The sequence below is a fragment of the Canis lupus genome, chromosome 30 (genome assembly GCF_011100685.1).
Source record: "Canis lupus familiaris isolate Mischka breed German Shepherd chromosome 30, alternate assembly UU_Cfam_GSD_1.0, whole genome shotgun sequence".
Taxonomy (NCBI): Eukaryota; Metazoa; Chordata; class Mammalia; order Carnivora; family Canidae; genus Canis; species Canis lupus.
In genome coordinates, this window is record NC_049251.1 from 37,141,226 (window position 1) to 37,153,392 (window position 12,167).

Consider the following 12,167-nt stretch of genomic DNA (forward strand, 5'->3'; position numbering starts at 1 on the left):
TCCAATGGCCAAATCCACCTGGAAAACAGGACAAGAAAATCCATTGATGCAGTCCATAAAGGTCAGGTTCTCAGGCACGGAGTAGGGTGGAAAAGAGTGGATGGTGGCTCCTGAGGGGTAAACTGAAGGCATCCAGCTCATCTGACTATGTGCTGTAGTGTCATATAGCTCAACTCATTTAGGGACCATGAGAATCTTATGAAGCAGACATTATTACCATCCCCATTTTATTTTGTGTTTTAAAGATTTATTTGAGAGAAAGAGAGAGAGCACAAGTGTGCACAAAGAAGGAAAGAGGGTCTTAAGCAGACTCTGCGCAGAACATGGAGCCCAAAGCAGGCCTCAACCTCACGACCCTGAGATCATGACCTGAGCCCAAACAAAGAGTGGGACACTCAACCGACTGCATCCCCAGGCACCCCTATTATCCTCATTTTAGAAAGAAGGAACCTGAAGCCCAGAGAAACTAAGAAATTTACCTTAATCCTACCTAGTGAATGGTAGGCTACAGATTTGAGGCAAGGCACCCCGACCCCAGGGCTATGTCTTTGTTCAGAATCTGTCTAATCTAGACCAGTGCTGTCTAATAGAGCTTTCTGCAGTTCAGGAATGCTCTACATCTGCACCGCCCAATGCAGTAACCACTAGCCACATGTAGCCATTGAGCACACAAAATGGGGCTAGGGTGACTACCAAAGGAATTGAGTTTTAAATTTCATCTCACTTTAATTCATTTTAACTTAAATGGCTACATCTGGGGCGCCCGGGTGGCTCAGTGGTTGAGTGTCTGCCTTTGGCTCACTCAGGTCGTGATCCCAAGGGTCCTGGGATCGAGTCCCACATCAGGCTTTCAGCCTGTTTCTCCCTCTACCTCTCTCTCTCTGTGTCTCTCATGAGTAAATAAATAAATATTTAAAAAAACAAATAAATGGCTACGTATGACTACCCTATTGGACAACACAGGTCTAAGACCTTACTCATGGGTCTCGGATTATTGGGCCCCGGAGAGAAGCAGCTACCAGTCTCACTTTGCGAGTTCACTCTGGAGAGGGTGGATTGATTGACAGTGTCATGTGGGTGCAGGCTGGGGCAGCTGTGGACTGAGAAAAGATGTGGGGGTGGGTGTCCCCCCCATTAGGAGCTGAAGAAGCTCATCAGATACTTCCCTCCACCCTCACCTGGGCAGGAGCAGCCGTGAAGGTAGAAGTATAGGTCAGCAAGATGCTGGTGGGCAGGGTCCTAAGGGAAAGGGGACAAAGACACTTGGTCACCTTCCCCAGCTAGACATCCTGGTTACAATAACTGGCTGTGCTAAGTCTGCGTTTCTGAAATTTTATTGCCACTGCTACTTGGCCTGGGGCAGGCCTCTAAGCATATTTCATGCTCCTTGGTCAGGAGTTCTTCACTGAGCTCCTGGGGTTCCATGCATTGCTTCGGGGGGGTCTCTGAAACCCCTGATGTGTGCAAAACATCACACATGTGTCTCTGTTTCTAGGAGAAGGGCCACGGATGCCATCAGATTCCCAAAGGTGGGACGCCTGGGTGGCTCAGCAGTTGAGCGTCTGCCTTTGGCTCAGGGCGTGACCCTGGGGGTCCTGGGATCAAGTCCCGCGTCGGGCTCCCTGCACGGAGCCTGCTTCTCCCTCTGCCTGTGTCTCTGCCTCTCTCTGTGTGTCTCTCATGGATAAATAAATAAAATATTTTTTAAAAAAGATTCCCTAAGGCATCTGTGACACACAAAAACTGTAGAGCCCCTGATCCAGGTCTTTGGGGAAAGAAGCACCTCCCGCTGGACTGTGCCCTCCCTTGAGGCCTGCCCAGCCCCACCTCGGGGTTTCTTCCACTGCTGTGGTTCTGAGGCTGACTGTCCCCAGAGCCAGCTGGAGCTGTGTGCCTCTCTGCTCACCTGGACACAGCACTGTGCCTCTATCGACTGTCCTAGTTAAGAGCCATTGAGACCAGGTCTGCCCCTGCCCCCTCCAGAGGTGGCAGGGCTTTGAGGTGGAGTGTAGGCAAAAGCCCTCTGAATCTCTGGGCTTGCAGGAAGGAGCGTGAGGCCGGGAGTCCAGAAAACATTTGCACTTTACCCTGGATCTGTGCCTCCTTGACAAATTAATGAAGCTCCCTGAGACTCTGTTTCCTCATCTATAAAATGGAGGGGGGAGCGTGTGTGATACTGCCTCCCTACAGGGATGCTGTGAAGATTAAGTGAGGTAATAGTTATAAAGCGCCAGGAACTCTATAACTATTAGCTGTTCTCTGGCACAACGGGATCCAGAGGTCTTCTCCACAGTGTTCTGGCTGGAGACTGTGCAGCTCTGCCCCAAGGCACCACTGCCTCCTGTGGGGCCCAGCCCCCATTTGGACAGCTCTGACTGTGAGAAAGTTCTTACGTCAGTCGGGAGCACTTTGAGTTGAAGTGACAGAAATTCAATTCAAATGGTGCACCAAAAAAGAGAGAATTTATTGGCCGAAGAAATTGGAAAGGGCGGGAGTTGAGGTGACCCTGAGGGCTCTTGAGACCCAAACAACGTTGTCAGGACTTTCCTTCTCTCCCTTAGCAACTCTTGATTTTGTTTCTCCACGTGGTTGCAGAGAAGGCGGCCCACAACTCTCAGCGTCTATCATCACATCTCAGTGAATCAGAAGAGACAGCTTCCTGGTCCCAATGACAACACACAAAGTCCCAGAGAAGGACTGAGCCTGGTCAGCCTCGGGTCAATCACCACGGGCAGGCCCGGGGGCAGCTGTGATTGGCTAGGCCTTGTTACATGACCCGAGGATAGGCAATGCTAAGTGGTAGCCAGATTGGAACCATATGGAATGGGGGAGGATAGAATCCCCAAAGGGAGGAATGTTTCTAGAAGCCTATGGAAAGCCACTCTTCTTCCTTACACTAGGTCTGATTCTCTGTCCCTCTGCTGACCTCCAGGCCAGCAGCAGTCCTAGCTCTGTCCTGGCCCTCAAAGGACACAGCTGTTCACTCAACTGAGCCTGCCCCTTAGAAATATGAAGAGTCTTTATGACTTCCCCAATCTATTCTCTCTCCAAGCCAAGTTCTAGTTCCTCCATCTCTCTCAGTGCAATAGGTTTCCATCTCTCTTCCTCCTCTACCCCTGGGCAGAAGGCAGCAATCTGGGGGAAGCTGGAAGGGGCCCAGATCTGAGAAGTATCTACCAGAATGCTGATGAAAACCACGGAGGGGCTTTAGCATCCCTTGGCGCCGGGTCACTAACCTGGTGTTTCCTCTAGCCAAGCAAGAGGAGTTGACTGGGGAGGAAGCACAAAGGTGGAGAATGGGGGTAAGAGGAGGAGGGAGAAAAGGTAGAAGAATGGGAAGAGGAGAGGAGGCAGAGGAAGTAGAAGGAAAGGAGAGAGAAGTCAAAGAAGAAAAGGGGAAGGAAGCTTCAGTTCTCTAGGAATTCCCAGGCGGCAAGCCACCGCCAAATACTCTAAAAGGTACCCAGCTTGGGTAGCACAGACTGTACATGCAGGAGCTGGAGCCTGGGAGCCACTCCGAGGAAGCTTCCTGGAAGAGGGGGCCTTGAAGGAAGAAGAGGATTGCAGAGCTGGAGCCTGGCTAGGGTGCTTGGCGCAGGAAGTGCAGAACCTTCTCTCAATGTCCAGTGGAAGACAGGGGGCAGGCTGGCAGGAGAGGGGGCTTCTGCTCCCTTCCCCCCATTAGCCCTTTCCCAGGTGGGCTGATGTGCAGAGGCCACCCTTAGGCTAATGAGGAATCTTCCTGAAGTTTAAAACCAATTAAGCAACCAACGGCTTCTGATTAGTTATTTCTCTTGATGTGAATTTTAATGAACAGCCTCCTCCCCCTTCCCTATCTCCCAAGCACTCAGGGGGTTGACCTGCCTTTGGTCCGCCTCAGGGGTGTCTGGGAAGACTGGAGGGGGAAGGGAGAGGGGCTAAGGTGGGGTCCAAGCAGTTTTCCATGCACAGCAAGCCCCTCCAGTCAGCCTGCATGTCCCCTGACATTGTTGAGTTCCGCTGCATCTGAGACAGGGCTGCTCCTGGAGGCGGATGGGCGAGGGGCAGGGAGCCGGGCTCCAGAGACAGTGGGAGGAAGAGACAGTGAAACACAGCCTCTGGCCTCCGCCAGCTCACCTAGTGAAAGAGGCTGAGCATCATATGTCACAAGTTAACCCGTGACAAAAGGCAGAAGTGCTCAGGGCAAGCCAGGGGACCAGGGGCAGTGCCGAGCTGCAGGGCCATAGAGGTGGCCACAAGGCTGCAGGAAAAGGCAAAATGGTGCATGGGCAGAACTCAGTTCTGGGGGTGAAGGGTACTGAGTGCTTTTGAACAAGTGGGCCTCCCACTTCCACTGCTTATCCTTCCAGGAATGTAGAGATGCTAGCCATCACTTGGGTCTTTCTCTGGGGACTCTTGTGTCCCTCCTATGAGATGATGTGAGGGAAAGGCCACTGTGAGCCAGAAAGAGACTGGGGATTGGGCAGCGAGTGTCTTCTTTACTGCCCTGCACCCTCACCAGGAGAACCCCAGCACAACAGCAGTGGGATGCTAATCGGCTGTGCACCATCCCCATTTCACAGGCAGCAAACTGAGGCCCAAGTACTCAGCTCTGTGTCCCGTATGGACAAGAGGGCCAGCTGCAGAGGCTCAGGTTCAAGCTCTCTCTATCCTAAAGTGGGCATCTTCTAGGACCCTCCCCTGTGATCTAGAAGCCCCTAGGGGAGTAGCTGAGACCCAGAGGGGCAGCTCAGAACCTTGGTAAAGCTTTGCTGTCCAGCTTGACGCTCCTGACTACTCCTTCCAGCTGAGCAGAAAGGCTCTTTCTTGAAAGGAGGGTAAATTCCACGGTGCCTACGGGAAGAGGGAAGGAAAGAGGGGGAAGCTGCTCTTGGGAACTGCTGACAAAAGAAATAAAGATGGATTTGTCTTCAGGTTCCTCTTTACCATCTCCCTTCTCTTCTCTCCTCCCCCTCTCCTCTGTGTCCTTCTCTCTCCCATATTTTCTTCCCTCCCCAGTCCCTGTGGGCTCTGAGGAACATCTAGCTGAGGGATTCCAGAAGGTTCCGATAGGCCCTGGACTCCCAGGGAAAGCCCAGCGAGTTTCATATTGATTCCCTGAAAGTCAGTCCTGCTGTCCAGGTCAGAGGAAAGGCATCATTTCTGGCTCGGGCATCTGAGTGATGACAAATTTAGAGCAGCCACCTCTAAGCCCAATCTCTTTGGCTTCCGTTTTGGGTACCAAGAGCCAGCCTGGCCCAGAAGATTGGCTTCCAACCAGGGCTCTGCAGGCCAGGGTGGGGCCAGCTGTTCCAGGCCTGAGATTCCCCTGCGCTTGTCCTCATGTCACCATCAGGCACCTGGGCCCCTCTGATCTGCTTCACTGCCCCAACTTTCTGGAATATACTTACTGTGTCCTCCTCATGCAGTGGTGATAGATGAAGAGACAGATTGGTCAAGTCACTTGGTGGCAGGACAGTTCATACTCACATGGGCACAAAAAGAGACTTTGTTAGTAGCTGTGGTCAGCCAGGGGTCAAGTATGAGGTATTGGCAAACATATCCCAACCAGAGGAAGGGTCGACCTGAGAAAGCAGGGACATGTGAACTCAGTCTTGAATGCTGCCAGGAATCCATCTTCCTCCTTACATCTCCATCTGGGTCCTTGCCTCTCCCTGACACTAGATTGGCTCCCTATATCTCCTGAGCTTCACCCCGCACAATCTCAGCTCCTGGAGAGAGAGGGGCCCTTTTTCTCAGTACCAGTTCAAAGAAATCCCAACAAAGGAGCCTGACTGGCTCAGCTTGGACGGTGATCCTGCCCCCGGAGCACTCAATTCGTCATCGGAAGAAATGGCTGCTCCTATGGGATCCCTGTGTGTAGAAAGGGGGAAGAAGCAGTTTACTATAAGCTGGGGGTGCTCACTCCAGAAACTGACCGGAGGGATGGAGAGACCAATCAGTAGGTATCTACTTCATTTGCTCTCTGACCACGAGGACAGTGGACCTTTTTTTGCAGGTCTTATTACAGAGACTTTGTGAATATGACTCTCACCACCTCTGATTTGCTAGGACCACAAACAGCTGGATGCATGTCCTTCCCTCGTCTACAGCAACCTATCATCCTGAGTCATGGACTGCTCTCACATGTCACCCCAGATGTGGCCCTGGTCACCGACACCTGACGTCTTCTTCTGGCATTCTCTCATCTTGGTCAGCTTTGCTTAGCAGTTGAAATAGAGACCAAAGATAGGAGCTTAGGATTTGGAGTTCAATCTACCTGAGTTTGAGTTAAGCGTCTCAGGTTCCAGCTCTCTTTACTACCTGTTGGATCTTAGCTCCTCTTGTCTAATTCCCTCTCATTCCTCACATATAAAATGGAGAAGGTAATAGCACCTAGCCAACAGAGTTACGCTACAGGTTAAAAGAGATGGTGAGTGTAAGCTCATGGTACGTAGTAGGGACTCAAGAAGTGGTAGCCTGAAAAAAGCCATGCCAAGGTATAGAGTCTTCTCAGCTCTTTACTCAAATAGCAAGATCGTTGTATCTGAGCAAGTACTGTTTGTGATAGGTGGGGGACAGGTGGTGGGGATTTCCTTCAAATCCTAGGCTCCCGGATGCAGGCTGACAGAGAGAACCTCAATCCACCTCCCCCACTAAGCCACACACATCCCTTCAGGTCAACTCTAGGGAGCCCTCTCTTGCCTGAGTGGATGCTAAGGCCCTGATAAAGACTTCGGGCCTGCCATTGGCCTCAAAGAAAGGGACTGATACCCTAGAGTCCGGCCTGAAAGCAGAGTGGATCAAGGGAGGAAGACCCTGCATGAGATCCTGGCCACATCTGTTCTGAGGAAGCTTCAGCTTCCAAATGTCTCAGGCCACAGGGAAAACCCTGAATACAGAGTCCCATGTGACCACAATCTGCATTTGTGTTCAAATCAGCCTTGTGTGTATCAGTGCAAGCTGTCCCTTCTGAGGAGCTGGCCATGCCTGGGGATGAGACGTTGGCAAACACATCCCAGCCTCAACCCTCTCCCTTGTTTGGGCCAGCGTCCCTGAGGTCCTGACTGGTAGACATAGTAGTTTGTGTGTGTGTGTGTGTGTGTGTGTGCGTGTGTGTGCGTCGGGGGTGGGGGTGGGGTGCAAGGAGGATCAAAGCTGTGGACACACATGCAAGCACACTCTCAGACACACACGCACCCTCGCACATGCCGGCCCTGTGAGCAGAGGGAAACAGATGGCCGAGACCAGAAGCCCTACCTGATGTCTAAGCCTCCCAGATGCCTAATAATAGTCATTGAGACTGCACGAACAGAGCACTTACCACGTGCCAGGCGCTGGGCCTAACATCTTCACCTTCGTGATGTCATTAACTCTCTTCCACGATCCCAGAGATGGGCGTCAGTGTACCTGTTTTACAGATGAGGGACTGGAAGCCCAGGGGTTACATAACTTGCCCAAGGGTCATGCAGAATGTGGCAGAGCCAGCATTCAACCCCAGCTGTATCTGATTCCAGGTCCTCTTCCCCTGCACCCACCTGGGCACCATAACAGCGTGGTTTTCGGAGGTTCAAAGGGGACAGACAGATGATTCTTCAGGCAGGTGCATTGGTTCTTGGAGGGAGGCCTAAAGAGGACCAGCCTCAAAATTATCTGGGGAAGTTGCTGCAAGTGCAAGTTCTTAGGTTCCATCCCCTCCCTCCCTGAACCCTCTTCCTTCAGGTATTGATTCCGTGGGGTGGGGCAGCCTAGGAATTCTCATTTCCACAAGCTATCTAACCCCCAGGAAAATAGCATCCTTCTCGATTATAAAACAATAACACTGTTCATAGTAAGATGTTTGAATCCACATGGGACTCAGGATTCTGCATCTTAAATACATTGTCCAGGAGAGACCTATGTTCGCTAAAGTCTAAAAACACTACCTCAGGGGTTGGAGCACACTCCTTCCCTTAGGTCGGTCCCAGCCTCACGAGGAGGGCAGAGGGGACAGTCAGTTCTGCTCAGAGGTGACTCTACCAAGGCTTTCCCATCCACCAGGGAACGCATCAACAGCTTCTCCCCCTGCTGCTCTGCCCAGGACCCTCTCGGTGGGAAGCCTGGGCCCACCCCTTTGGCTCCCTACTTGCCGAGCCCCTCCCACACCATTCTGCCAGACTTACAAAAACTCCTCTTCCAAGAATGTCCTCCCCTGGGTAATTGGACCCTCAGGCCATTGACATTTAAAGAAATGTTCTTGACCTTTTCAGCAGTTCCATAAAATCACAAAATAGAACGCTAAATATTACTGCAGACTCCTACTTGCCCAGACCCTGGCAGAGACTCATTTTCCGGGCTTACTCAAGAATGAGAGAAAATAGCAAAATTGCCAGCAAAAAAGGAGCTCTTCCCAAACATCTCCCATTTGATAATCATCCCGTTATGGACCACTATTATCTGCATCAAGACTCTGTCCTCCACCACCACGACCACCACCACCAACAATACCACCAACACATCCTGCCCACTGTCATCACCCATGACCACCAGGGCCCAGGTCACCATCACTAGCTCAATTACGTCATTATATAACACATGTAGGATTTGCACTCTTGAGTCCTCACAGTGTGCAAGGTTTGCTTGTGCTTCAGATATTTGGCCCAGGACCTCTCCCTGCTTCTCTTCTTCCCTCATTGCTATGGAACCAGATGGAATGGTGGATGGAGAAGGACCAGGTTATGGCTCTGGAGGGAGACACAAGAGAGGACAGACTTTGGGGGGCAGACAATGAATGTGTTAAAGACACCGAGAAAATCAAGAACATTTAAAATTAGATTAGAGAGTAGATCAGGACCATCCCTTCCATTTACAGAGCTTGGGTCAAGGGTAGAAATTTGAATTATTTTTCCCATAGGCTTCAAAAAAAGTTTTGTCATCTGAAACAGGAGCCCACAGACGCTAGTCTACAGGTCAAATTCAGCCCTCAGCCCATTTTTCTATGGTCTTTGAGCTAAAAAAAATGGCTTTTACATTTTTAAATAGCAGCTTTGGTGAAATATAATTCACACACCATAAAGTTCACCTTTTTAGAGTGTGCAATTCAGTGGTTTTCAGTGCATTCACAGAATTCGACAACCATCACCACTATTTAATTCCAGAATATTTCATTACTCCCCAAAGAAATCTGTATCCATTATCCCCTATCCTCCTAGTCCCTAGCAACCAATAATCTATTTTCCTGGACATTGTTCTGGAAATTTCATTTAAGTGGAATCATACAATATGTGGCCTGTTCTATCTGAATTCTTTTACTCAACTTAACATTCTCAAGGTTCATCTATGGTGTAGCATGTATCATATATGTAGTATATATGAGCAACATTCCATTGTGTGGACGTCTGTGTGGTGCTTTCTGATACCCCCTCTGACACCAGATGTGTGGTTTTTCTCTTTCGGAGCAAATACAAGTCATTTTCCCACACCACCAACAGCCAATTCTCAGACAACAGCTGGGAGTCCAACAACTCCCTTCAATTCTGACACAATCTGGGGTCAGCACAGACCCTGCACGTTAAGGGCTCGCTCCCACAAGACTGTCTCCATTCAGATGCCAGCTCCAAACGGGGTGCCCAGGCTACTAACACTTCTGCCTGTCTGACTACAAAGTCAAGAGCTTCCAGAATCCTATTCATTTTCACAATTCACTAGAACAATCCACAGAACTGAGGAATATGCCTTCCTTGCAAATACTGGTTTATAATAAAGGGTACAAATAAACAGCCAAATGGAAAAGCTGCATGGAGCAGGGTATAGGGGGTGAGGCATGGTGCTCCCATGCTCTCCAGGTGTACCATCTTTCCAGCACATCAATGTATCCACCAACACTAAAGCACCTGGGATCTTCGTGTTGGAGAGTTTTTAATAACCTGGTCTCCAGTTCCCCTCTCCTGCCTGGAGGTCAGGGATGGGGCTGAAAATTTCAACCCTCTAACCATGTATTTGGTCTTTTTGGTGACCAGCTCCCATCCTGAACCACTCTAAGGATTCCACCTTGAGTTGCCTCAGCTGTGGTTTGAAGGGGTTCTGATGATCAACAATATCACTTAGGACATTCCAAGAGTTTTAGGAGCTCTGTACCAGGAACTGGGGACAAAGACCAAATGTATATTTTATTTTGCCACAATAAACCACAGTTTGTTGATCCACTCATCAACTGATGGACATTTGGATTGTATCCACTTTGGGCTATAATGAATAATGCATCTGTGAATATTCATGCACGAGTCTTGTGTGAACATGTGTTTTTGATTCTCTTAGATACGTACCCTGGAGTCATTTTCACTTTTTTTTTTTTTAAGATTTTATTTATTTATTCATGAGACACACACACACACAGAGAGAGAGAGAGAGAGAGAGGCAGAGACACAGGCAGAGGGAGAAGCAGGCTCCATGCAGGGAGCCCGATGTGGGACTCGATCCCAGGACGCAGGATCACGCCCCAGGCTGAAGACAGGCGCTAAACCGCTGAGCCTCCCAAGGATCCCTCAGTTTCACTTTTTGAAGAACTGCCAAATCGTTTTCCAAAGAGGTTGTACCTTTTATATTCCCACTATCAACGTGTGATGGTTGCAATTTCTCCACATCCTTATCAACGTTTATTATTGTCTGTCTTTCTTATTTTAGCTATCCTACAGGCTATGATGTGGTATCTCATTGTGGTTGGTTTTTATATTTTTAAAGGGTTGTAAGAACAAACAAAAACCAAGAAGAATATGAGTCAGAGGCTGTTTGCTATATGTAGCTTACAAAACCTTAAATTTTTAGTGTCTGGATCTTTACAGGAAAAGTTTGGAATTCTGGGTCTGAAATATTCTAAATTATCTATTGGATTAAAAGGCAAAATACAAATCATAACTAACGAATATCAAGAGTTGAAGTCCAAATTATTTAACTGAAGCTGAAGTTCATATTTTTAAAAAGCAGCTATATTGAGTATTTTTATTAAAAATAGTTGCAATCTTAGCATCCATTGTCTTTCTAACTGCCTAAGAATCATAAGCTAAGGCTCACGTTTCAGGGATCTTATATCTAGACCTAACATACACAAATTTAAGAATACCATGAATTGTTTAACTTTGCAAAACATTCCTCTCCATGTACAATTACCGCAAATACTGTGCTAATTCACAAGTGCCTCCAGAGCCATGAACTGGAATATGGAGAGAAGCAAGAAATGGTGCCTTAGCACTACTGGAACAGACAATTCATTATGCAAGAATCTACCACAACCACAGTCTCTAAGAGGAAGGATGTGACATGTTAATTAGTCTTATACTTACGTGCTTCTGCTGCTAAAATCCTGCAGGCTCTCTGCAGTGGACCCATCTCCAGCCTCAAGAGCAGCACAGCTCAGATGCCTACTGAGTAGGTATTTGAATGCAGACACCTTTTGTCCAGAGGCTGTAGGGCAAGAAGGGTGGAGAAATGATGCCCTGGTGTCTGAGTTGCGTCAGTCACTAGAGCGGATGTCAGGGCTATGGGTCACCCACTTGTGGCAGGCCTCAGCATTGTATCCACAGTAGTAGAAGTGCCCGTGAGTTCTTTAATAAATATATTTTCTTCTTTTTTTAATTTAAATCCAATTAGCCAACATTAAGTACATACTTAGTTTCAGATGTAGTGTTCAATGATTTATCAGTTGCAAGTAACACCCAGTGCTCATCTCCTCAGGTGCCCACCTTCATGTCCATCACACAGTTCGTTACCCCATCCACCTCCCTCCTCAACCCCTAGTTTGTTCCCTATAGTGAAGAGTCTCTCGTGTTTTTTCTCCCTCTCTGATGACTTTCCATTTGGTTTTCCCTCCCTTACCGAATAAGTTTATTTTCTGTGTGTTTGAAATATGTGGGAACTTCTACAGACAGTCTTGCTCAGTTCTGAAAGTAATATTGTATTCTTGTATTAGAAGATATTGAGGGATTATTATTAATATTGTTAGGTGTGATAATGGTATTATGGTAATTTTTTAAAGTCATCTGCCAACACTGAAGTATTTATGGATGAAATGAAATGATGTCCAGGATTTGCTTTATAATGCTGCAGAAAAAAAAAAATCAGGGAGATAGATGAAATAAGATTGACAAAGTATTAATATTAATAGTTGTTGAAACTGGGTGATGATATGACTTCATTTTGCCATTCTCTCTCCT